General features: G+C 38.3%; 1 protein-coding gene across 3 annotated transcripts in view; it reads right to left on the bottom strand.

The window, feature by feature from the left end:
• The window catches only part of B3GALT1 (beta-1,3-galactosyltransferase 1), a 526,207-nt gene that overhangs the window by 87,079 nt on the left and 412,162 nt on the right, over positions 1–26,966 (bottom strand). Inside the window, exon 1 of one of the 3 annotated variants that reach the window (XM_045837389.1) lies at positions 26,313–26,356. The exons of the other annotated variants lie outside the window; for them this stretch is intronic. The gene's annotated coding sequence lies outside the window, so the exon portion shown is untranslated. Of the gene's footprint in view, positions 1–26,312; positions 26,357–26,966 lie in introns of those variants that run through there. 3 annotated transcript variants of the gene reach the window in all.

Below are 26,966 nucleotides of genomic sequence, written 5' to 3' on the forward strand. Positions count from 1 at the left end.
ACTCAGCATAATGCTCTCCAGTTCCATCCATGCTGTCGCAAAGGGTGTGAGCTCCTTCTTTCTTTTTGCTGTGTAGCATTCTATTGAGTAAATGAACCACGGTTTTTGATCCACTCATTTACTGATGGGCACTTAGGCTAGGATTTTTGATCCATGCAGTGAGATAGACTTTGGCAGTTAGCAAGCAAATAATTTTTCTAATGCTTACATTGACATGTGGATATAAAACTTTAAAATGTCAAATGTCTTTAGTATACCTGATATCAAGTGTAAGGGACTACATATGTGGTAAATCTTTTAATAGTTTTTCAGATTCTGTGAGCAGATGGATGGAACTTTATCATCTCACTAGATGATAATTTACTCTGAAATGAACAGTTATGGGTTTGAGTGGCACTGTGAGAAAAATACAATATGTGATGCTCCAGTTCTTACTGTTTTTTTGGACAATTGTTTTCATAAATCAAACATTCAGATTTGTCCCCACTTGCTACACACTGAACCACAAAACTGCTGCACACATGAAAAGACTGCTAACCCACACATTAACGAGAGGCACTAATAGCCCCTCCGAGTGTGCACCCCGAAAGCTGTGCATTTCAGAAGCCATTCTCAGTGGAGTAGCTATGATCAATAAATACCGAGCAATGAAGAAAATGCTTATTAATTAGGGCAAGCTGCACTAGAAAAACAGTAAATCACTGGGTGTATTTTACACAAGTCAGAGCCTTTCCACACCAAAAGAAAATGCAGCAGTTACAGCAGGCAACAGGAATCTGTTGTTCTTAAAATATTTACCAGCCAGAGACATTTCCACTACCTTCCTGATGAGTCTGCCATTCCCTTCCCATCATGCATATCATTAAACTCAGATTATCTACACATGGCAAGCAATTCCATGTGGCTCTAAATGTCTTTCTTCAGCTACATAGCTTGTTTAAAAAGCCTGAAAAAATGTGTGGACAGAGAGGAAAAAAATAACCTGAATAGGCTATCCAAATACTTCACTTATGTCTGGCATATAGGAACATTCAATAAATGGGTGAAAAAGTGAATGAAAAAATGCCTGCATTTCTGTTTGGTAACCCCTTTTTATGCTTTTCTGGACTTTCAGGTGATAGTGCACCTGCACAGATTTATCCTCCTTCCAATTCTGTGACCAGAATCTTTGCATTTGATGTCATTGTTGATTGATAGGTGTCTCCTCAGGAGGTAAACAGAAGATGGTTATATGAATCAGCCAATGCACCCTCTCTCTCCAAGGAGGTGCTGGAGAGCTGCTCTGACAGAGCCTAGCCTGAAGTCCAGTGGAATGGATAAGTCAGAGAAAATTATTTACTTTAACCTTTTAGTCAGTTCCTAAAGAATTTCATGCTACACAATTTGCCACAGACACTCATTTGTATAGGCTGATATTATTTCATAAGTTCTTTTTTCCATGTGAAAGTGTGATCTAAAAGAACACTGCAAAATTCTGCTCACTGAAACGATGTAAAGACATAAGTTACCCATTAATTCTAAGTTTTCTAAAAATCCCAAGACAAGGAGAGGACAAGCAAAATACTGAAATAGTTGTTAGTCTCTATTCCATGTGTTGATGGAAGAGGCATACTGTCTCCTCTTGTTGTATATATACAAGTAAAATTTAGTTTCATGTTTCTGCACAGTTTATGCATTGATAGAAAAGAATATTCAAGCACTTAAACTTTAGAGAAAAGAAATAAAGAATGAGAAGATAAAAGGTACGAGTGAGGAAAGATCTGTAGAGTCGGTTGTAGGGAAGCCAAGGAAAACAGATCTCGAGGAGTTGCTGAGAAGAAGGAGGGGAAGGCAAAGGGGAAAATAAAATACAGAGGAGACAGTAGAGAGAAGTAAAGTAAAACACAGAAATATAAAGCAAGGAAAACAGTGAACTGATTCAGAGTTAAGGAGAAAAAACTGTTTATAATTTTATTATTCAACTGTTCATCCATGAAATGTCTATTTGTCATACCTTGCATTGGTATTCAATACATGTGGATTGAATGAATGGATATATTACTGATCATCCCTAAATTCATTCTTGTTCTAGGAGAGTGTTTTTCAACCTCGGAACTACTGATAATTTAGTCCAGATAATTCTTTGTTGTGGGGACTTACTTATGCACTGTAGCATATGTAGCAGCATCTCTGGCTTTTACCCACTAGAACCAGTAGCATCATGCTCCCTGGACAGCTGTGAGGCACGAAAGTGTCTCCCAGCATCTCCAAGTACCACTGAGGACATAATCACCCCTGACTGATAACCATTGTTGTAGGTACATGGACACACTGGAATATACCTGCTTCCTACCCAGTGATATGAAATGTACTTGGTAATTAATGACAATAAAGTGTATAGACTACAAGATAAAAATATGTCACACTGTTTGTAGTTAAGAAATTATAGTATTTAATTGTTTTCATGAGGTTGTCAAAGTCTTCCTTTGGAGGAATGGTCTAACAGTATGATAGGAGGATTTAAAAAAACAAACAAACCAGAAAATCACTTAGTGGAAAGATGTGATAATTAATCATGATCATTTATACTTGGTATACTGATAACTGTTATCGTGTTGTGTCCATATTACATATGTGGCTTATTTACTTTTTAATTGTATATTTCTGTTATTGTAAAAACTCTATTATAAACTGTTTTCCCTAAACACTATTAAATAGTTGAACTGTATATTTTTAGTTCCAAGTTAAATTGGCATATGCCTGATACTCAAAAATTAAATGTGATTTTAGTTGTCTCTTACTCTTCTTCTCTCCAATAGTCATTGGGAATTTACTGTGATCTACTTTCACTCTGTGTATGTGGACCATTACTTAAGCTTAAAACAAACAAACAAGCAAACAAACAAAAACCTTACTCAGTGCATGTATAGAGAAGTAACAGACACAAATGGAGACCAAAACCAACAGACAGGGTTTTAAGTGGAAAGTTTTTTCCCCAAAGACACATCAAAGCCAAATTCAATGTATACAAATATAAAAGGAATTTAGAAAGTTATTTTAAATGTATCTCCCACTTGTCTTATGATCAAATCATATTTGTATTTACAGTCTCTCAGGTGTTTAAAAAAGCAGAAGTTGAAATTATATAATGTTCCCATTTCATAGACCAGGAAGCCAAGGCAGAGGGCAGATGAAAACATTCATATTCCTCCAGCAGTGTGTCAGACACTGAGAAGCAGTGGGAGTGGAGCTCTTGGCCTGCTGCACTGTTGGTTAGTCCACATTTTGACTAAGCATCAGTTTCAACTAAGCTTGTCCAGTACCTAAGATGGGTCAGTGCTGCATCCAGCTCACTCCCCTGTGTCCTCTAACTCAGTGCTCAGAAAACCTTGTGTCATCAGTTCTGTCATTCACATAGAGTGGAGGAGGCAGGTTTAGTAAGGTGGAGTAATTTTCCCATGTTCAAAAAAGTCAACAGCAGAACTGAGATGTGGGCATGGGTCTTCTAAGGTCAGGGCTTTTCTTCTTTATCATGTTAATTTCCATGGTGGGTTTCATGAGCTAATTAAAAATCATTTTCTAATTATAATGTGTTACAAGTTTATTGTAGGAAACCCTGAAACGATAGAAAAAATGTAAGAAAGAAAAGACTAACATCTATAGCTGAGGGATAACTGCTACTACTGCGGTGGGTGGTTTCCTTAGAGCATGGTACCACATGCACACACACATACAGTTCCTCTCTTTCTCCCTTACTGCTGCCCTGCCTCCCCACCTCCCCGCCCCTGAAGACTTTCAAAAATAAACTGGAATTATACTCTTGACAGTTCATATTTTTATATAACATATCAAGAGCATTTTACTATTGTTGTAAATACACCTTTTACTGGAAAAAAAATGCCACCATTTATATGTACTATAATTTAACTGATCTCATGCTGTGAACATTTAACTAGCTTAAAGTTTTTGTCCCAAATAGTAGTGTAAAGGATTCTATTATTCAAAAATACTTTGTCTGAATCTATTTTTATCCTCCTTCTTGTAGAGTTTTAAAGCTCAGTTTATTAGGTCAAAAGGCAGAAAGAAAGTCTTCCCAGGGAGGTTCAATTTACTACTACAAGTTGCATATGGGAATGATTATCTAAAAGTAACTTCATCAGCATTAAAAATTATCGCTTAAATATTAGTGCTTTTTTCTCTGAGAAGCAAATGTTAATGTCCTATTGCTACATTAATTGCATTCCTTTGATTGTTAGTGAGTTTGACTTTAATAAATTTATTAATATAATTAAGAATACACACTCAGAGAAAGACAAATACTGTGCCATTGCACTTAGGGGTGGAATCTAAAAAACTAAAATGAACAAACAGGACAAACTGACCCATAGATATAAGAAAACTGATAATTGCCAGAGGGTTGGGTGGTGGGCTAAAGGGATTGGGAGGTAGAAACTTGTAAATAAATCATGGGGGTGTAAAGTACAACACAAGGATTATTAATATCAATATTATAATAACTTCATATGGTGACAGATGGACAGTGGACTGTCTGCGGTGATCACTTTGTAAGGTATATAAATGTTAAATCTCGCTATGTTCTACAGCTGAAACTAATGCAGTATTGTATGTCAACTGTAATTTAGAAGAGCTTTACATTTCAGAATAAAGGTTAGACATGAAACAAAAAAATATACACTTCATTAGCTTAAGTTCAAATTCTAAGAATAAACACGATATCTACAGAGGCAAATATCCAAAGGATAATTGTTTCTCCAGGTTCATATGGAAAGATAAATCTCTTAGAATGACAACGGCGAGGAAAATCTTACATGTTTTCAGTTATGATCTAATTTTGATGTGGGCTGTAGGTGCTTACTTACCTGGGTAAAGTTTTACAAGAATGGTAGGGGAGTTTGACTCTTTGACTAACAATAAATATGCAAATGATTATTATAGAATTTGAACACACTGGGTCACATAGATGGTTTATTATAACATGGGATTCTTGAATCAAATAGGAATGATTTTTCAAGTGATAGTATTATCACTTGCTTAACAGCCACCTGATGTTTCAACAAAGAAGTGAGTATTTGGTTATGAAAAGAGATCCTATAAGTTTAGGCATAAACAATGGCCTTTTAAATACTTTTAAGAACAAGATGCCATTTCCATTGGAATATCAAAAGCATAGATCTTTAAATTGAGCACTTAAAAGAGGTAGTTATCAGTTTAACCTTTCAAGTAGCTCAATACCAATACACCCAGGCTTGGGGCTGACTTTCTTTAGGTCAGAAGAAGAAGGCTCCTCCAGATGAGTAGATTGGCAAGAATGAATGACCACTTGGACTTGATTATGGTTGCCCCCACATTGTTTCCTTTGGAACTGGGTAACAAGTAAGCAGAAGAGAGAAGAGAAATCAAAATACATGTGATTCTATGTGGCTCCCACTGCCTTTGGAATTCTTTCTAGAAATGCTGAAGTATCATAGTTGAAGTATCATAGTGGAGTGAGCAATCTACCAAAGCAGCCAAGAATTATGAGTTCACTGATTTTTGTAAAGTTAGCTTGGGGAGGGTGGTGTACAACCGAAGGGTCTGGCCACCATGCAGGCTTGTCTTGCTCTTCTGTGGTTGCATTCTTCCTCCTTCTATTTTTCACTTACCATCAGGACTATTCAGGGCCAAAAAACTCAATTTTGTCTACTGCGTGTGACTTTGATCATTTCATGCATTCTTATGCAGTTATTTGTAGAGGTGACCTAGTTTATATAGTAAACCATTTAAAAGAACCACTCATGAAGGCATATCCATGAACTGTGAATTTAATATCATGGAAATGTATAGTAAGTTAGGGCAAAGTAAACTTGATACTGTTTTCCTTAAAAAGTGTACACATATATTACATACACAGTTGTGTTTAAACCTTCAAATGTAATACATGTAGTATCAAAAGTTGCTTCTAAATTATCTAGTTCTGAAATTCATTCTAAGTGGGCAAAACTATGTCTCTGTGAAAATAAAATGTATAGATAAATTCATTAATTAATTCATCCATCCTAAAAACATTTATTGAGTTGAAATTTGCTCACAGTCTCATTCATCAACCCAATAAACATTTCTTAATTCTCTCCTTAAAGTAAACACACTGTGACATGGTGAATGGAATATTGTCCTTTCCTTAAAAAGCTGATAGAAATTTTTATAAAAAGTGATATTTTTATAAGAGATCTTCCCTGCCTAAAGGGTTAAGGGAATGTTTTCTTTTGGCTCAGAAAATTCTGCATTTAGAAAATTAGGAAACATTTAGACAACTCTATTAAATGATAATTACCTCTTGACAGGTATCAATAAAGTTTAATCAGCATCTCTGCATATGTTTAGATGAGCTGGAGAAGAGTAACATATGCGTACTTCGTATGTTATGCATTTTAGAGTGCTAAAATGTTTAGGAGATTGAAAGAAAACATGAGTGAACTTCAATCTTATAATTGCAAATTGAAATACATATGCACCTAATTAAAAGGGCCTGTACTGAACAAGTACAAGTTAGGAATAGTATTGATTCACTGGGTCTCCAAAATCGAGACTCTGTGTCTTAGAGAGCCTTTCTACAGGTTGCGAACTATGGAAGGTGAGGAGATAACATAGAGCAATTTAAAGCAGGACTTTCCAGTTACACAGATGTGAGTTCAAATTCAAAGCGAGTCATTCATTAGTAGTGTTTCCTGGGGGCAGACACTTAAGCTAAACCTGAAGTTTCTTTGTTCATAAAATGAGGAGAATGAATGCACATCACAGGGTTGTTAGGAGAATTAAATTAGATAGTGTACAAAAAATCTCAAGGACACTTTCTAGCACTGAGCAAGTGTTAATTAATAGCACTATTATTAGGAAAAATATAATCATAATTTCCTTTTTTTGTCATTTCTCAAAATAACCAATATTAAGGGCACTTAAAGATATTGCATTAGTCTGTGCTTCTAAACTAGCTAATTTAGGGGTTTACCTTGTAGCTTGTCAATCAAGCAACATGATTAACCACTTTATCAACCAGCCTAAGGTCTGGGACTAGAAACACTGCCAGCCTTTTGGTTCCCTCAGTTAGTCATTAATGAGCTATTTTAAATAGAAAAATCCACTTACTTCAATAAAAATTTGAGATAGTAATAAACTATAGCATAACTTACATTGGGTAAGTTATTGGTAATCACCTGGTAGGCAGATCATGAGCAGAACCATCTTGAGTTTGTATTTAATTATTATTCAGTTTACCGATTGCCAGGTTCTGACTAAGACTGCTCTGCCAACTTCCAACATGTGTGAGAGGAACTCAGTCGTGAGTGCCGCACTCCAGGGCTTCTCTGGGCCTCTTCCTGATCCTGTATCCCACACCCTCCCCAGCCCCCACCCCACTCTCCTCTGTTCAAAGAGCAGGTCTGAGCGGAGAATCTGTTGAAAATGGTCATGTGGAACCATTTCAGTAGTCTGTTAAAAATTCACATCTACACGAAAGAAAATGTTCGAACATGGGATATGGAACATAATTGACTCACAGCACGATGGAGGTTTCAGCTGTTCAGAACCAGAGCTACTTGACTTAAATGCAGACATACTTAGGATTGGATGGAAAAAGAAAAAGATCAGAAAATAACAGTTCACAGAATTCCCAATATCTGTCAGGTACCAGAGAGACCTTTCTCACATCACCACACTTAATCCTCAGAAGGATTAAAAATCTTAGAAGGCGTTATTAATGCATGCTTTTTAAGTCAGGAAATACTACATAAAGGACTTAGGTAAAATGCCTGCCCACAGTCATGAAGCCAGCAAGATGTGGAGCTGTAATTTGAATGGACAGCTGACTGCAAAGACTGTCTTACTTGTCCTACACAATGCTGAAATGGTAAGTTTACTTTTCTGAGAGTATTGACCAGTTCTTGGTAAGTGCTTACAGAAAACCTAGCTGCTGAAAAGAATGGGGCCAGGGTGAGGCACAGTGGTACCCTGGTGAGAGGCAGCCTTTGACATCAAGGAGCTGACAATCCAAGAGGGCATTTAAAATCCTATCTTAACTTTTCTATGTCCATTTACAATACTCAGAATTCACAGAGTACTTAACTACCTCATTAAAAGGGATGCCGGTACGAAAAACTATAGACCTTTTAGAGGAAAATAAGAGAAAAACTTTGTGACCTTGGATTAGGAAAAGATTTCTTAGATTTAGTGTCAATAGCATAATCCATGAAAGGAAAAAGTTGATAGATTTGACTCTGTCAAGATAAAAATTTAGCTCTGTGAAAGACCGCGAGGAGAATAAGACCAGCCACACACTGGGAGAAAGTATGTCCAAACCACACACCTGAGAAACAACTTGTATCCAGAATATCTCAAGAATTCTCAAAGCTCAACAACAAACAACCTGATTAAAATGTGAATGAAAGATTCAAATGAACACTTTGCCAAAGAGGACATACAAATGGCAAATAGGTATGAATGGGCCCTTAATTCTCATTAGTCTTTAGGGAAATACAAATTAAACCCTCAACAAGATATTAGTATATCCCTATTAGAATGGCTAATGTAGAAACTCAATTAAACAAACAAGTGAACAAAATAACTGACAATACCAAGTGTAGAGGAGGATGTAGACAGATTGGACCTTTCCCAAATTTCCAGTGGGGATGGCAAATGGTGCAGCTGCTCTGGAAGAGTTTGGCGGTTTCTGCCACAGCTAAACATATGCTTACTACGTGACCCAGGGATTCCACTCCTAGATATTTCAGATGAAGTAAAAACCCATGTTCGCTCAGTGTATTGTTCATATTTACCCCAATCTGGCAACAATCCAATGTCCCTCAGCTGAGAAATAGATTGAAAAATTGTGGTATATCTTTATAATGAACTAGTACTTGGCAATAAAAAGGAATAAACTGCTGATATATGCAAGGACACATATATCTATCTATATCTCTATACACATATCTACATGTATCTATGTATACAGATACATATACATACACATACATGAAACATACAATGAATTTTGAGAATCTATACTAAGCAAAAGAAGTCAGATTCAAAAGGCTATATATACTGTATGATTTCATTCATATGATGTTCTGGAAATGACAACACTATGGAGACGGAATGACTCTGTTCCCTGTTAAGGATGGGGGAGAGTATGACTACAAAGGAGTAGCATAATGGATTCTTGGAGGGGTTGGATAATGGAACATTCTGTATCTCAATCACGGTGGTGGTGATGTGGCTACATTGGCCAAAGCTCATAAAAATATACACCAGAAAGTGAATCATATTGTATACAAGTTTTTAAAAGATGAAAATAAAAAATCAAAACAACGAAAACATAAGGTACTGAGATGTAGGGAATCCAGCAAAAGACTCTCTTCTTCCCTAGTCTTGGAGGAGAGGAAAACACCTGGAGGAGCTGGGATCCGCTCTGGTCTTATTTTGTGCCACACACTGCATCTTGCCATCTTCAGGGTCTGCGCAGGCTGAAGTTACAGCTACAAGGTCTCAGAGCTCAGAGGCTCCTCTGGAGCTAATGGGGCTGGTCCAGGATCTTCAGAGCTGCTGGACTGCCTATCCATGGGCACCAGGTGTCCCCAGGAGAGTCTAACTAATTCAGTACAATTTCAAATATGTTTTTTCCCTACTGCCACCTTCCTCTTTAAAGATGGTATAATAGAAGAACATTCTTATATTAGTTAATCCTTTAAAGATGAGAAAATTAGGCAATTCTGAAATATATATTACCTTTCTAAGATGACAGCGGTGCTGGTAAGCGATAATTTCCTCAGTGAAGTAGCAAAGGTAACAAGATTCTAATTTACGATCAAGGCACCAGTAAAAGCTAATAGGATCCAAAGGCACCTTGGCTATTGTTAGAATTGTCCCACGATTGGTCTCAAGAACGGTCAAACCTTGTGACATCCAAATGTTTCCCATATACTTTAGGAAACCTTAAATGCATTTTTTAAAAAGTAGGGAAATTTGGGGTGTCTCCATGAGTTGTTGGTGACAAAACCAAGAAAAAGATGCATTCAATGAAGCTGTCCGAGGCACATGTCTGCTTTACACACCGAGGATAACCTTTGTTTTCCCAGGTGTCAGTTTAAGTATTTGACATTTTAATTTATATTCTGATATCTTTCAGAATAAGTATATTCCTGTCATCAAAACAATTGCCTCTACTATGAGTGGAGTTTGTCATTGCATCTTCGTTCCATATTCCCTAACTAGAGAGGAGCTGCCACATGAGTTAACAGGCTTTTGTCAGAATGGAACGCCACGAACACTGAGCGGGAGGGCTTCTGGCCCACTGTTTTCAAACCATAATGACTTTCTTTTCTTTAAGGAAAAAAAAGAGCTCCAGTCAGATGTAAATAAACCCATTCCTATTTGGAGTGGAGAAACATTTTGGTGGCAGGGAGACATTGAGGGAAAATTTTCAGTGTTTAGAAGTTTTTTCCACATATTTAACAAATGTCTTCCTAGCTAGAACTGTAGAGATTTATAAAGTTTTTCCCCTACAACTCTCCTTTGGAGAAGATTCTTTATAATAAAATTTATATAATTAAGGTTAAGTTGAAATTGCTTGCTTTTCTCCACAACCTGGCAAGTGTGTGTGTGTGTGTGTGTGTGTGTGTGTGTGTGTGTGTGTGTGTATCTCATTTCCTAGGAGTAACAGATACAGTAATGCTAGGAGACTTGTGTGCTATTGATGTGTTCACATTATTGAATTTTAAATACCCCTCCCCCCGCCCATCACAAATCTCTTCTCTGACACTGTTCCAAATTTGATTTCTCAGTGATAAGTTCATAGGCAGAAAGATCTTTGAGCATCCATGATCTAAGGGAGTCAAATCACTTTGCATCTAGTGTGTGTGTGTGTGTGTGTGTGTGTGTGTGTGTGTGTGTTGGGGGTGGGGAGTGAAAGTCATTTAAAATACCATGGAATGTTAAGGAGAATCCTATTAGTAACCCCTCTTCACCCCACTGCAGAGAGGCAAGCAAAGTATTTGGCAGATTGGTAGAGGAAGTGTGCTTGCACTTGGTCTTAAAGGTGTCATTCACATCTCAAGTGACGTGCTAATAAATGGCCACAGAGTTTACACGTTTCTGGAAGAACCTTAGCCAGACTATCAGGAGGTATCAAGTAGGTATAAACAATACACTTTACAGAGTCAATTCCCACTATTTATTAGTTCTATCTTTATTCAATGCAGAAAAGGCATTTTCTAAGATGCATTAACTGAGTTTAAACTTAGGGTTTAAAACATTTTCAAATGTATGTGTTGTCAAGCCAAATTTGGTATCCTGTTACATTGTCATAAAAATACTATTTGTTCCTTATACAAATAATACTTTTTATTCCATAGAGCAGAAATAAGCCAACCCCCCCCCCCAAAAAATAAAGAAATAAGGTTTATTTGGCCAATAGGCAAATTCTGGTTATAAAGTCCAGAATTGTATTGTTTAGAAATAAAATCTGTTCTGAATTACCTTGGATCAAGAACAAATGATTTATTGATTGTTTCTGTTTGCCCACTAGCAACATGCCATTTGTTCCAACTAACTTTGACAGAGATTGCACCTAAGGACTCCTACTTCCTTTTGTACTCACAAATTTGCCATAGCTCCAAGGGAAACGGTGGGAAGGTTCTCATTAAACTTCCTACCTGTTTCTCTTCAATGTAACTGTTCACCTTCCACACACAGATACAAACAACAATGAAAATACACAGCCACATAATACCTCCATAATGAATCACGAACTGAGTGGCAGTCCAATTGCAGGCAGGACTCATCCTCACACCAGGGTTGGTCTCCTGGCTACAGTTTTTTAAGTTGATCCACTTCACACAGTCACAAAGATCCAAGGGTGATATTTAATAGGGTCTGGTGACCTTAGAACTGGACAGGATCCCTGCCTCTTTCAAAATGCCAGCAAGAAGTACTTTCTGAAGTGGGTCAAAGTTCTTGACTCCACATCATCTGCTGACAGGTCACTCAAAGGTGTGGGATGCCAATAATACCCAAAGAAAGAGTCCATAAAACTACATCCTTAACTTGCTCTTCCTGGCCTTTGTCAAGCATGGACTACCAGGGCTTTCCTGGTTCACACCCAAGCAGTCAGTCTACCAGGACGGATCAAGATCCAGTGTAGAAAGCTATTACTTATTTTAAGTTCTAATGTACTCATGTTCTAATACATCTAGGGCTGAAGGAATGCAATATGGTAGCTCTTTTTAAATTCACATTCATTATGTGCTCTGTTATGCTTTGAGCCCTAAGCTAATTTGGAATAAATCAAGAAATAATTATTTTTTCCCTCAAAAAGTGTGTTTATCTAGGAATAGAATTATAAAACTCATTAAACTCTGTAAATGTGTTTACATTGCATACTTATAAAAGTATATTTAAGATGTATACATAAAATTAATGCTTTTTTTGTATTTATGTCAACTTAATTTAGACATGTAGAAAACAACAACAAAGTAGGACTAGTTCTGGTACTAACCCAACCAAGTCTCCAGGCTGCAGCGAGGCTTCTGTGCACCCGCACCTGTGCATTCACCTCCACCTCAGCTGTATGGAGAATGACAGCCTCAAACTCTTGTATTATTAATAATTCTATTTAGTGAAAAGTATGAGCTATCTCACATAATTGAAAGGGAAAATGAGATGCTAACTTTGCAAACTTATAATCTCTTTAGGATAATTTATTAATATAATAATGGGGACTAATGCTAGTAATCCATGAGGGTTATTTGCAATTCAAGTTATTGACCTGGGGACTTTTGTGAAGGGAAGGGGCACTTTGTGTGTAATGTAGACCATAGTGCTATTTGGAGCTCTCACACCTGAAAAAGGGGAACTTCTCCACTACAATAAATGCTCTTCTGATCACTATTAACAGGAAAAGCCAACTAAAAGTGGAAAGAGAATATTAGTTTCCCTGCTCTTCACTTTCATGAATGTTTTCAGCATTTATTTTATGTTTTGAGAAGAGGCTGCATAGTTATTATCTACTATGACATTTTTAGAGCAACTAGAATCATTCTATATATAAGCTAGGTACTTGGTAAGTGTTCAATTTTTGAGTTGTTTTAACCATAAATATGGCTTAATTATTATACAACTTAGAGATCAATTATAACATATATATTTGTACTTTCTATGCAGAAAGATTTCCTTTTGTAAACATGTAATTTCACTACATGGCGGAGCAGTGTTAGGTTTATTCACCTTCAGGGCAAGAATGATAGCAATTGTTTTAAAATCACAACTCTAACAGTTCTTTTTTGTGCTCTAAAGCAAGCATTTTTGGTGAAAGATTGTTTACTGAAGCATTTTGCCTTTGGGATCTTATGGGTTTTCTCACTATTTTAACTTTAACTTCACTGAATTGAGCCATTTCTGAAAACCTTCACACAAAATATCCAACCTAAACCTCTTCTCTAGCCTCTCAGGGAGAATTTGGTGGAGTTCTCTCTTCACAAAGGAGCCAGGACACATCCCAAGCTCTTACATGAAATGTGTCAGCTTAATCAGCACGTAAACAAATCATTAAACAAGAAAAAGCTGTCTTCTCAAAATTTACCTTTTCAGATCATTAGGTTTTTTCCTTCTAGACTTCTTTTGTATTCATAAAGCAATTTCTTTCTTTAAAGATGTCTTAAGACTTCTATGGCCTTTGGTTCACATGAGTGACAGGAGTGGTGTCCTGCTCCATAAGAAGACCCACTTTCATCGCAATTTAGTTATAATGTCAGCATTGTCATAGTAATGGAGTATTTCCTTTCAAAAGATCGTTACAACTTTGAAGAAATCAGAGTAGGAGGACTAGTTCTCTTTTGAAATGCCATATTTTTGGTCCAGCAATCTGAATTTCATGTATTGATAAGATTGATGTTTTCAATGGATTTATATAAAAGTTTTAAATTTTATTTTCATTCAACTACAAAATGCTGTTGTGCTCAGAATAGTGGGGAATGAAAGGAAACCATTTAAAATCCAAAACAAAGAGCGGGAAAACTATTCAGTGGTATATACAGGGTGTTACTTTTTAATTACTTATTAAACAGGACATATATTATATGTACTTTCCCCTATGTATTTTTTAATTATTTATTTTTTAAGACTTTATTCATTTATTTTTAGACAGAGGGGGTGGTGGGGGAAAGAAAGAGACAGAAACATCAATGTGTGGTTGCCTCTCGAGTGCCCCCTACTGGGGACCTGGCCCACAATGCAGACATGTGCCCTAGACTGGGAATCAAACCAGTGGCCCTCTAGTCCAAGGCCAGCACTCAATCCACTGAAACACACTAGCCAGGGTCCTATGTATTTTTTTTAAATGGGTAAAGGAAAAATGAGAAGTTGGAATCTAAATCTTTTCCATTGTAAGTCTAGACTTCTTTTTTTCTCAATGTTCCAGGTACATTCAACTCACACTGATTGTGTGCCTGTATGTGGCAGGCACTGTGGTGGGGAGTCATCAATGAACAAAAGGTAGATTGTTTAGAACTTGGATATTTAACAGAAGTCAAAGTCCATGAGATCTGACAGTGTTCTTAAATATGCAGATTACATGTCTTGTTTGAATGTATTTGTAGGAGTCAGACTTTTTAACCCATAGAGATGATAGGAGTGGGAAAGAATCAATTTCTTATCTCTACTTCCAGATGTTGAACCAGAAGGATGCTTATAAAATAGCAGTGGTTTCTCTTGCCTTAGTTAGTTACAAATCTTGAAATATGGGTTCACTGCCTTAGGTTACCATGTAAGAGCTCTTTCAAACAATCTCTCCTATTGCCATGCTTCAGCTTCCCCTTAAACATCCAACAGATAAATGGAAAAATACCTTGATTTACAACATCACCATACAACACCATAAGCATGAATAAAATAAATATATACATAGACAGAGAAAAGAAAAATGCCGTGAATCTACTGACTGGAAATGTATTCTTCCTAGGAACATATGCCCAACCTATGACTATATTTCTAACTTTTACAAATGTGCTTTTTCCACATAAATGCCATTTCCCCAAGGAGCAAAGTTCAGATAATAGCAAAACAGCAATGTTCTGAGGGAAATGGTGCTTTGTAAAAATCCAGCATCATTATTTGAAAATCTTTTCTTTTGTTGCAGAAGAAAAAACTACTGAAATTCAAACTTCAATTTGTTTTTATTATTATAAGAAGCGTGATGATAACAGGCTTAACTATCACTAGGTGAGCACTATGTCTATTAGTCATTTCAGTATGTCTATTACTTTTCCATGTGCAAATGTTATCTGTAGCCTTGGAACAATACTGCCATGACAGGCTGTCCTCAGGGAACTTAAGTCAAATAGCCCAATGTAACACTGAGTTATAAAGCACCCTGCTGCACACCAGGTTCAAATACGCTGCACCCCAAACCCTGAGTCTAGTGCATGCAATGCTGTTTACAGTAAAACTATCACAAGGCTTGTAACATGAATGCCAAAGACATAGGTGACATTTTTATCCCTTTTTATTCCTTTTGCAGAATGTTAAACTAATATCACATGGTATTTATTAAACATCCTAATGCACAGACGATGACAAAAATGAGCTATACTTATTAGGTAGCTTAAGAAACTACTGGAGAAGCCAAGGTATGTTAGTACCAACTACTGTTCTTTCGATCAGCCTATGTATTAATAAATTTACAAAATACAATCACCTGGTCATAGAAGACAATTTCCTTATGCCTAAAAGGAAGACCATAGGACTGAAAAAAAAGTTTAGCATTTTGTTTCATCTCAAAGAAAAGGGTGACTGTGATGTCATGGGCCTGATTTTTAGCAGGTCCTTCCTGTCATTTTAATGTATGGCACTGTCCCTGATTACCTTCTTGCTCAGCATGTTGCCAGTTCAGGGCTGCCCTGATTATTTTGGAGGACAATGGCTGTGGCTATATCCATTCTCCATTCATCAGAACAATTCACTTGTCCATTCCCAGGGTCCTTATACTCTCGGTAATTTACAGAAATGTCACTATCATCATAATTCCAGGCAATATTATATATTGTGATCTCTAGTCAAAATTAGTTCTCTTCATTTATTATGATAGGGGATCTTTTACTTTAATCAGAAACTTAAACAACTATACATTTTCCCTCCCCATTCAAATAGCATAAACAAATCTTTGTGGCTATTACTTTTGTGTTTAATTTTTCATGTGAAGTAAACTAAGTATGTCTGTATCCTTAAAATTAACTCTCAAGTCTTCTAACAACCCTCTTGGCTGTTAATTAGATTTTCAAACTCATGCCTCCGGTTGAGACTCCAATGATAATAGAAAAACCTGAGCTAAATGAATCCACGGCCGCAGTCATGTAATTTTCATACTATGCTTTCCCCAGGAGCAGTTAAACTTAAGTAAACAAGCCCTCAAAATGGCACCTCAGCTATAATGACACCCTAATAGGCCTGGAAGGACACAAAACCTATGCAAATCTGTAGAAATCCTGAGTTCCCTCATTGTAACAGAATATTCACTTTGCAAGGTAACAGAGGAGCTTATTACAGACATAGCTGCAGTTGCCCCTTAGCACGCTGGCAGGCCTCAGATTTCCCTGCGTGGTTGCCTCTCACTGCCCCTCAGGATGGAGAGAGAAGCTGCAGCACCTAAGGGTGGCGCAGTGGGAACAACCACCCCCGTGCTCCTGGGTTTCAGCCATGGCCCGGCCAGCTACTGGCTTGCTCTGGACTACTGCTCAGTGGGGGCTTCTCTGACCTCCCCTTTCTCCTTTCTTCCTCTCCATGGCACTTCATGGATACTTGTATTTTAACATTTAGGTTCCATTAGAAAATATGTGGCGATTCTTCAGTAAGATCTCCCTGTGTGCCAGGCACTGTGCTAGGTGACGTATGTACAAATTATATGTTATAACATAATGTGGGTAAGGGATTACTATCTCCATATTCCAGTTCTCCCAAAGCACCAGGCAGTGTGGCTGTTGAGCTCATCTCCTGAGCATCCTTCCTTCTCTCTACCTTCTAAGTACAAAGCTGTACCTTACAAATGAGGAAGCTGAAGAAAGTGAATCCTAAGAAAGTTACAGTTGCTCAGCTACTATGTAGAAAATGCGTGACTTGAACTGGTGTCCAAAGCCCATACTCTTAGCCATTGTTATATAGGGGGCTGCTCTTTATGACTTACATCTGTCTTTTGCTACTAATCTGTGGACAACTTGAGAAAGAAAGCATTTTAGTCAATCATTTTCTCTTTTGTATCTTATAGAGTGTTAAAATTTAGCAGTTGTGTTCAGGGTTGTGGTCATCTTTTTTTAAAAAAAATCTGTTATTTGCTATGCCTAAGGCAAAGGCTCATCCCCCAGAGCCAACTGGCTAATCAGGAAACATATTTAAAAATTTATTTATTTTTTAATTTTTTGATTAGTTTACTTTCAGTATTATTTTGTATTGGTTTCAAGTATACAGTGTAATGATTAGACAGTAGTATACTTGATAAACTTTTTTCCCTGGTATTGCCAGTACCTACCTGGCACCATACATAGTTACTACAATGTTGCTGACTATGTTCCCATTGCTGTATTTTATATCCCAGTGACTATTCTGTAACTACCAATTTGTACCTTCTTAATCCCTTTACCTCTTTCAGCCAGTCCCCCAACTCCCCTCCCCTCTGGCAACCATAGTCTGTTCTCTGTGTCCATGTTTGAGTCCGTTTCAATTTTGTTTGTCCATTTATTCTGTCCTTTAGATCCCACATAAAAGTGAAATCCTATGGTATTTGTCTTGATCTGACTGGCTTAATTCACTGATCATAATACCCTCTGGGTCCATGCATGCTGTTGCAAATGGTAAGATTTCATTTTTTTTTTTAACGGCCCATCCATAGACGAGTGGATACAAAAGCTGTGGTACATATACACAAAGGAAACATTTTGGGTGGGTTTATTTTTCTTTGATGGAGGAAAGGTGCTGCAAGGCTGAGGACAGCCCACAGCCCAGCTTCTTGCTGTACAAAGCACCCACAAGAGGACTGTGCCCAAGTGGATGATGTGCTTTTTTGCAGGGAGCACAATTACTCTGGACCACAGTTGCCTGAGTTAGGGATCTGAGCCTGGCCGTCTGCAGACTGGCCTCTGTCCTGTGAGATAACTTGATGTGGGAGCTCTGTGTAATAATTAAACTAATCAAGTGCTTTCCCTGAGAGTTTAAATATGAGACTCATAAAGATGGTGCTAATACCAAGAGACACACAGAAAAAAAAATACACTCAACAGAGGTCAGGAAGCAACAGAAGACATGAAGGAGCTGGAGTTAGGGCAGAGGGCAGAGCAGTGGTGGGGAGCAGAGGCAAAGGAAGCAAAGCCAACGAGGAGGCTGGAGTCACCGTTGGGCCCAGCAGAGTTGGTGGAGCATCCTCAGTGATGGACCCGTTCTCCAGGAAGCAGCAGGCTGCAGGAAGCTGCACAGCCCACTCCTGGGGCTTGCTTCCTTCCTTTGCTTTCCCGTTACTGAGGTCATCTCAAAGTGTCTCAGAGCCAGTTGCCAAGGTGAAAAGGGATGTGAACTGGGGATAAAAAACAATAAAAACACATGCTCCCAATCTTTAGGGAGCTATGATTTGATGAGGCAGACAGGGATATCCATAGGTGATTATGATCCAAGACTAGATATGCTTGGATGGGCTGGGCTGGAAAAAAAAATACATATATATATATATTCCTATATTCCTATATATATATATATTCCCATTCAGAGGACTCTTTCTAAAAGGGGCTCCTGGGATATCATTACATGTTCTCATTACAGGTCTATTTGACAGAGCTGAGAATAGAGGGAAAAGAAGAAGAGGGGAAAGGGTGAAATCTGGAAAGACTAAAAAAGCAAAAACTTATTATAACTCTCCCATTTGAATTTCTATATTTCAGTAATTGCCTGCAGTACTAAAAGAGAACCTAACCTTTTTCTTAATCTCATGTTTAATAGAAACTATCTCTTAGTATATTTTGAGTGAGTTCGGGGCTCATTAGAGTGAGAGACAAATAGCAGGTGAGTTGCAGCACTGCATAATGAAGAGGAAACCGGTGACAATTTCCTTAATCCCGAGCCAGGGACTCTGCTTCTCTCCCTCACCTGGTGGGGGGCAGCTCACATCACACTCCAAATTGTGGGCTGGTTTAATAATGTTCACCCCGATGTCCCAGCGCTGGACCTGGCTCGCAGTTTCAAAGTAAATTGGAAATCAAATGAAGTCAACCAGAGGCTGGCCTTTGCATGTACAAGGGCTGGGTAAGAGAAGGGCCCTTCTCCCTTTTTCTGACTTTGATCAGTCCTGTGATTCTGATGGAGACAGCCACATGCTTCCAGAAGCTTGACTGCTTACTCTTTCCCAGCCTGGGATTAAGCTACCTATAGAGCTAGACACTTGAGGTCCCTAAAGGGCAGCTTTGAGAAAGAGGGCATCTTGTCTTTCTAGACTCCTAGGCTCACAGGGATTGCAGAGTTGGCCCACAATGTAATGATTTTGTTGGAATGGGTAGACTTGGACACTATTACACATAACCCATCATTACACCACACTGAATGGCCATGAAAGCAATTATGGCCCTCAACTAATGAGAGCTTACACTTCATGAGTGCTTACAGGGGGCCAGGGTACGTGAAAGTGTGTCTTCTTTACCACTTCCTCTGAGGTAGTGATGATAATAGTTATTATTAGTTCCACACTATAGACAAGGAGAAGGATATTTGAGAAAATAAGTAACTTTCCCCAAACATCATGGGCAATCTGGGGTGCAAGGTGCATTTGAACTCACTCATTTGGACCTGAGAAGCCCCTCTATTTATTGCTCTAATACACGTCTTCCCAACATTAGAAAGAGGATGGAGTGAAACAGATGAGCGTCCAGCTTCTGTGGAGAATGGACTGGTCCTTCTGGCTGATTTCTACTCAAGCCCCAAGATTCTTTTAGCTATCTACATTATTTCTTTCTCTTCCCACCTTTGGAATTCTGCAGTTGTTATTATTATTATTATTATTATTATTATTATTATTATTATTATTATTATTAATCTCTGCAGAGGGTCTCTAGTTGAAATACATAATCAGGGAGGAATGATGTGAAATGATCTCTTCCACCCCAAAAGTGAGCTATTCACTAGTTTAGTGTGCAAGTAAAACAATGCATATTTCAAATTCTATCCCCTGAGTACCCATGGTCTGCTGTTTTAATCTGCCAACACTAATTACAGATGAATGTCAAAATAAACAGTATTGATTGTAGCATACCACTAAGAAGTGTAAGTTTGTGTCAACATGATTCACCATCAACACTAGGTATATTTTATATAATCAGTACAGGTATTTGTCTAAATAGGCCGATACGTTTTTCAGTACTGGCAGAACTCATTTAAAAAATGACTCATATTTTCAAATACTTGTCCCCTTTGCCTCTATACTCAACCCTTGCCCATCATACAAACATTGGTGGCTTAATTGCCTTCATATTCTTTGCTTCAAAGCTTAATGTATAACCTTAGAAAACCTGAGTATTTGGAAGTGGAGAAATAAACATGGTTGGTATAACTGTGAGAAGCATCCTGGGGCACAGCCTAGGTAAGGATGTCTAGACGAGTCCAGCCTGCTTAAAATCCTCGGGTCTCCAAAATAATAAAAATATTTCTCTTTTAAGCTCATGTAGTTTAACATTATGCTATACTGTCTGCCAGTTCAACAATTAGATAACTTTTAAAGCCTCTTTTAAAAGGCAAATATACCCTGGCAAGTTAGGGGATTATGGGTTACTTATCCAATTAATCAATCTGCCCAAATTTCTTTTTATTACATTTACTTCATTCAGATCTATTGAATTTAGGAATGTGAGTTTTGGCTGAAGATGGGAGAGGGAGGCAGAAAATTTTATCATCCTTGAATCCAGGGCAGAGAAAAAAAAATTCTTCCTCTCCTTTCCCTCTTCAGAGGGCTTCATGGAGACACCTTACTTCCCTAACTCAGCTGGGTAGTTTAGCCCATACTCACAGCTTTAGCTATGTTATAAATTAAAGAACCTTTTGCGTATGGATGCGAGCAGTTAACCAAAGTGTCTGGTTAAGGTTTGCAGAGGAAACTACACTCTAAATGTTGAACATCTAAGTTACGAGCCAACCTTTGATGGTCTGTGCCTGGCTCCGGGCTGCATCTCCACCCACACCCCACAACACACTCATCAGACACCGTTCAAAGCACGGACACACAAGCTAAAACGGGAGTCTTGAGGGCACTGCATGTCTCCACACACAAAGTGAAGACAGCTGGATGCACTGCAGTTTAAGTATGAAATACAGATGTTTTGAATAATTTGTAGGATAGACAATACCTTTGTGATTGATGCTTTGACTTTTATTCTTTTGGTACTGAGTAGGTCTTGTTTTTATAACTGCAGTGTTGCTTACTAAAGCCTGCTTTTATTCCTGAGAAAGAGGAAGTACTGAACTCAGTGGGTGCACTGGAGACTGTGGAGGATGAGCCCTGGATTCTCCTGTAAGAGGTGAACTGGCTGTGATCAGGGAAAGGGGAGCCGGGTGAATGGCCTGGCTATATTTGCTCCTTTTTATCCTTTCTTCCCTTTTGGCACTCTACTCTGAGCTACAGGCTTGATCTCTGCTCTGATTTCAGTTATTTTAAGACAACTTTCTGTCCTCTTTCTTATACGTGTCCTATGAAACCTAATTCAAAAGCAGGATGTAATTTATTGCAGTTTTTCTCTAAATATGATCAAGGGCCCCAAGAAGAGAAACAAGTGGGGTATTGGGTATGAATGCTGATCCACTGCTCCCCTCCACCCCCCAGATCTTCTGACTTGCAGGATACATACTGGGAATCTGTGTTAAATTAACTACCCAGGTGAGTCTAGGGAAGACTTAAGAGAACTGCTTTTTCTGATTACTATAACTTATGAAACGTTCACTCTGTAATTCCATTAACTTATAGAGTCTAGAAACAAAAGTAACAGGAAAAGTTATAAATCTAAGTATCAGGATGCTTCTGAAAAGTTATAAATCTAAGTATCAGGATGCTTCCAAGTATTAACTTATAGAATCTAGAAATGAAAGTAACAGGAAAAGTTATAAATGTAAGTATCAGGATGTAATGTAAGACAGTTAGGAACTTTGTAACAGTTCAACAGAGATCCTTGCTCTAGAATCTCTTCTTAAGTATGTCAGGCATTTTTCCATTTGAAATCTCATTTCCATAGAAGATCAATAACAGAATACTGTATTTACATTGCCAATATGATAACCATTTCTTATTTGATTTTTCACAAAATTCCTGCCTCTACGCAATTGGCATTCAAACCTAATAATTCCTTCTTTAGCCACACTTGATGGCCTTTGTCCTGGAGTGTTCATTTCATTTTCATCATTGAACAGAGCAGGCGCAACACTGGCAAACACCAGTTTATCACAGGCAAACTGGATGGAGAGGCAAGTTAATGCCTCCTGGTGGGTTTCCCCTTGTATCAGCAGCCAGCAGAACTCATCTTCTCTAAGCACCTCATGTCGGTCTGTGGGGATGCGTCTGAGTGAAGGCCTCCAGTATGGAGCTATAACTCTTCCACAATCATTGATACGCCAATTTACTGCAATGAAACTAATTATCAAGTGAAGTATTTGGCATCAAGACACACCACCTGGTGAGAAAGTGAATTCTTCCACACTGTCACAGGAAGGGCGGAGGAAGGGATGTGAAGACTGTGGGTTCAGAGTACATTTCAGAGCCTCTGTAGACCTGCTCGGTGGGGACACAAGAGCTCCTGGAAATGAAAACACTGCACAGGGCATTTTTTATTGTCTGAGCTCAACTATCTGCTTGAAAAGTGGGAGGGTAAACAAGTGGCTTAAGGACCAGAAACCTCGGAGCCAGACCCAAGCTTTTACTTCTCAGCAGGTTATTTGGTTGGGTTTTCCCTGCTGGTTAGGCGCTGTTGTGGTCCAGCATGACTTCAGACCAATGGCCAGCCTGAATGAGGGGCCCAGGGCTCACTAGCCATTTCTGCAGAGGGGCAGGGCTCTGGATATCCCTCTAGCCTAGGCTTCCTCTAGTGGCCTTTGCTATTACCTTGGTTTTCCTATTATTTTTCCCTTTCCTTAATGAGTGCTACTCACATTCCTGTTTCAAACTTAGGTGACTGGTTGGATTTGTGTTCTCAGGTTCCATGAAATGGCCCCTCTCTTCACTATTCTACATGCAGTGGGACCTTCATCAATGCTGTCTGTCATATGATTATTTTTCAGAATCAGTCTTGGGCCCATGGGTAGGTCGATATTCTAACATGGCTTCTACCCAGACCCCACTTTTCATGCACAGATTCATCCTGGGAGTTGAGTGAACTGAGCACAATCAGTGCTGCTTTTAGCTGTCTCGTTGCTCCTGGCTCACTTAGAGAGCATCTTAGCTCTGTTTATATCATACTCAGCTCCTCTTCTCCCATCAGTCAAAGAACAGTCCCCCAAATGTGGTTGCCAAAGAGCCACGAGGTTCTGAGCTAAGGGATTTTTTTCTTTACTTTTTAGAGATTTGTTCACATAGGAGGTGTTAATTTCCTGGACCTGGAATGTACTATTCCTCTCAGGCAAATCTTACCCACAGACGCCACTAATTATAAAGTTAAAGGGTGGCTATTATTCTCCACTGATGGCAAATCTGCACTTTATTAAAGAATAAATAGAGCACTTCTCTTGCAAAATGTATAATAAACCCACACAAATGGTATACAAAGTAATCTAGGTCTCCTCATGGCTAGAAAAGCAATATGCTTTACTTTTACATTGCCTTTATACAATTAATATTTAGCATTCTTCTTTACTTCCATTTGTGAGTAATTGAAATTCTTTTCATAAAAAGTAAAAACATTTTATGAGTATATAAATATACATATAAAGGTTAAAAGTATTGTTCTCTTTATTTAAAAAAATTCCTTCAACAAAATAACTCAACTTGAAATGTCTACTGAACATAATATCTATTATGCTGTTCTTTGTTTCTACTCTTCACCCTGAAAATGCTTCCATTTTCAAGTTAAATTCTCACTGAATCTTTAAAATCTTTTCACAATGTAACAGCACTTTATGTGACAGGAAAAAAGCTAGACAATATGAATTTCAGTAGCTAAGTCTCTCAGGGAACAATGCAGTGTTAGCACAGTATCTGGCTTTCCTGAGGAGATATAAATGAGACTTTATAAAGTAAGAGTTCATTTCTGACCCTAGTAATTTTTGTTGCATGTGAGTACAATGCATACAACCCCAATTTGGCCATTTGCTACTTCCTATGTCTTGATGATCCCCTTCTCCAGCCTCTGTAGTGCTACCTGCAGACACTACCTGATTTATAGGTTAGAAACTCAGTCACACATTCCATAGGTACCTTCAATAAATGTTGCAATATCCCAGGATTGCCTGGAAAAAACTTGGGCATCCAAGTTATCTGCCAAATAACACAAGTTTCCATTTTTCTGAATGTCTCATCAACCACTACTTGCTTCTTTCTATCAACTCCTTCACCTCCCTCAACAGTTCCCCGGCACAGATACCTTCTATCAGTCCACAGTGGTGGCTACCAAGCAGCCCAATATTCCTACTGGGATAGAGTCTCTTCTCTGAACTACTAGGCTAGACACTCATTATCTTGATAATTCCTGCATCGTTGAGCCCTTGGATGGATTCTGATAGAATGGTTCCTGGTCTAAACTTCTTCCATAGCCAGACTCTTTCCTCCACTCCCATTTCAATGCACTCTACCTCACATTATTAATACCCATGAAAACATACTAGGAGGGTATAACTGTCTAGTGCCTCTGTCCAGGTCTCATTCAGTTCTCTTTTGTCCTTTGCTTAACCACTTATTGCCAAGGATCCTGCAAGCCTTGAATAGGGGCTTGCTGATGTTAGGACACATTTTAAATAACTTCAGTTTCAAAAAATAAATCCCCCCACTTTCTTTGTATGGACATGTAAAAAAATATGTGGTCACTATTTCTTTAATAATGTGTGAAAATATGATCCCCAGAGGGTTTATACCAGGGATTAGCAAACTGTAGCACATTTGCCAAATCCATCCTACTTCCTGTTTTTGTCAATAAAGTTTTATTAGAATACAACTATCATTACTGCTCCTTCATGTGTTGCTTATGCCTGCTTCTGTGCTACCAGCAGAGCTGAATAGTTGTGACAGAAACTGTATGGCTCACAAAGCCAGAAATATTTATATTTGATCCTTTATATAAATATTTTGCCAAACTCCAACCCATACTCACCCATTATGTCATCTCTCTGTTTGCACCCTCAGTAGCATCCTACCTGAGGGGCAAGTGCCCAGGTGCTCAGACATCCACTTTGTTGTACCCCAAATTATTTTCACTGAAAGGAACAAAACCTATTTTTAAAATTAGTGACACCTGTCTAAACACATTAGTGTATGTGGGAAAAAACCCACAAAGCTGAGCTCAAAGACTTGTAGAAGAAATTATTCTTAAAAATGCAGTCCAGAGAGAGGCAATGGAGATAAATTATTGACAATTATTGTAACTCAGTAGAGAGTCAGAAACACCAAACTCTTAAGTGGGAGCTGTCTCTGCTGTCCATTTACTCTGACCACACCCCACCGGGGCTAGGCGTTGAGCCTAGGAGAGTGTTAGAATTGATTTCCTCCCATTAAATGAAATATTATATGAAGGCATGCTTATAAATGGTTATATCACCAAGGACTGCAGATAGACAAGATAAAAAAATTTCTTAATCTTATCTGCTAAATTGAATGTAATGGAAAGAAAACAACATTTCTCAGATAAATCAAATGACTAGATGTGCTGACATTTAGTTTCACAAAATAGTCATTCTGTAAGGGTGCACATATAACTACTACAATTTAAAAGGGCTGAACAAAGGGTTTTACACCCTGTTGTGCTGAATTTTATTTTTTCCCTCTGCAATGATTAGAATAAAGAAGTCGTCACTGTCAAGGGGCAGAGCCTGCTGCATCACTTTCATCAAATGCAAGAAGGTGTAAATACAAACTGCGAAGCAGAAGAGAAAGACCAAGACTCATCGTCTGACGGCAGAGCTGTTAAACATAATCAGAGACTCCACGTTGACTCACACCGCTTTTCAACACATTACTAAAAATCCTGTTAGCCGCAAAACTAGCATAAAATGTCACAATCCTGACACCACTATTGAAGATACCTGATTTAAGGTATTTAACACAACTTTAAAACTTCAAGTGAAGAGGAGTTACTTACCAAAGGACAAGTCATACTGCTTTTGATCTGGACACAGAGCCCCTGCAGCTGTTATCAATAATTGAGTAAAAGTTGACTTTTCAGGGCATTATAATCTGAAACTTCAGGCCGCATATTGGTGATTAAAGTATATAGCTTGTTGAATGAATGGAGATTCACATATGCTAACAGCAAAATCAATGCTTGCTGTTTCTGACAAAATGCAAGGACAATGACTTATTCTCAGGAACGCAGTTGGACCATGCGGTGAAGTACACAGTTCTATATTGAGAGGTGAAAATCCCGCCCATGGCGTAAGATTCCAGAACCTTGAGTGAAAGGAACAGATGGGCAGGAGGACGGGACTGCATGAAGGTGCTAAACATATGACAACTCAAAAGTTCTCTGAATGTCACCTGAAAAAAGTCTCCTTGTTTTCTGCTCATCGGTCCTTCAAAGGCATGTGTTCACAAGGTCAACTTGTTACAGTAATCAGCCTATGAGAAGGTTGTGAACCATGATTTTACAAGTAATCATGCAAGTTCTTGGGGCTGAATCATGACTGTTTAAAGGCTGCAGCTTGGCCAGCTCACAGACATGCATGCAGTTTAGCTGTGCCCGGCTCCCTGTTGTTCCACACACGCCCTCCGGACTCTGGGTCCTGGAGCTCCAACC

Source organism: Phyllostomus hastatus, unplaced genomic scaffold, assembly GCF_019186645.2.
Source record: "Phyllostomus hastatus isolate PE091 unplaced genomic scaffold, TTU_PhHast_1.1 phas_contig_1, whole genome shotgun sequence".
Classification (NCBI taxonomy): Eukaryota; Metazoa; Chordata; class Mammalia; order Chiroptera; family Phyllostomidae; genus Phyllostomus; species Phyllostomus hastatus.